Raw genomic sequence first — 1,084 nt, 5'->3', positions numbered from 1 at the left:
CTTCCCAAATGCTTTGTTACTTGAAGAGCTAGCTTGTTGAGCTATCTGATTCTCTAACATCTTGTTGTGTGTTGCCATTTGATCTACTTTAGATGCTAATTGAGAAATCATTTCTTGTTGACTTTGATGGCTCACAAGTAGAGTTTCAATCATAGATTCCAATCTAGCTGTCTTGTCTAGTTGTGCTTGTTGTGGTAGAGGTGGAGCAGGTGCATTTTGAGGTTTAGAAATTCCAGGAGGGGGGCCTCTATTCTGCTGAAAATTCTGATTTTGTTGATATCCAGAAGGTTGCTGAAAATTCTGATTTTGCCCTTGTCTACCTCCCCAAGAGAAATTGGGGTGGTTTCTCCATGCTGGATCATAAGTTGCAGAAAATGAGTTACCACCTGGTCTTTGATTGTAGTTCCCCACATAATCCACTTGCTCACTTGAAAAATCTTGATTAAGTGCAGAAAAATCTGCTGCACAATTGACATTTGCAGCTTCAACTTCTACTGTATTAACCTCCAGCTGAAGAATCTACTTTCATACTTAGCTTGTCCATCTTCCTTGTTAAAGCATCAAATTTAGCATTAATCATATTCATGGCATCAAGCTCAAACTTACCAGCTGGTTTCTTGATCTCATTCCTCTAACAACTCCATTGGTAGTTGTTATAAGCAATTTTATCAAGAGCGGAAAAAGCTTCATCTTCAGATTTCTCCATAAGGTCACCTCCAGAAGATGCATCAATCGTACTTCTAATAGCTGGTGAAACTCCATTGTAAAAGTGTTGAACAAGCATCCACTTAGGAATCCCATGATGTGGACATCTCCTTTGCAAATCCTTGTACCTCTCCCATGCTTCATACAAGCTCTCATCATCTCTAGGTTTGAAAGAAGTCAGCTCGTTTCTTAGCTTAGCTGTCTTGCTTGGTGGAAAATATTGAGCTAAAAATGCTTAAGAAAGTTCATCCCATGTTGTGATAGAACCCGGTGGCAAAGAATGTAACCACTCTCTAGCTGGGTCCTTCAGAGAAAAAGGAAATAATCTGAGTCGAATTGCATCATCAGAAACTCCATTTATCTTCAACATATCACTGAT

At 39.3% G+C, this 1,084-nt stretch overlaps 1 non-coding gene across 1 annotated transcript; it reads left to right on the top strand.

Annotated features, from left to right (window-relative positions):
* The first annotated feature begins 794 nt into the window (after nucleotides 1-794).
* On the top strand, nucleotides 795-901 carry LOC131175767 (small nucleolar RNA R71). Its single transcript, XR_009145957.1, has one exon. It is a non-coding gene; the product is annotated as a small nucleolar RNA R71 (small nucleolar RNA).
* The last annotated feature ends 183 nt before the right edge of the window (nucleotides 902-1,084 follow it).

The sequence above is a fragment of the Hevea brasiliensis genome, chromosome 17 (assembly GCF_030052815.1).
Source record: "Hevea brasiliensis isolate MT/VB/25A 57/8 chromosome 17, ASM3005281v1, whole genome shotgun sequence".
In the NCBI taxonomy this organism is placed as follows: domain Eukaryota; kingdom Viridiplantae; phylum Streptophyta; class Magnoliopsida; order Malpighiales; family Euphorbiaceae; genus Hevea; species Hevea brasiliensis.
This window is presented reverse-complemented; position numbering and strand designations above follow the sequence as displayed.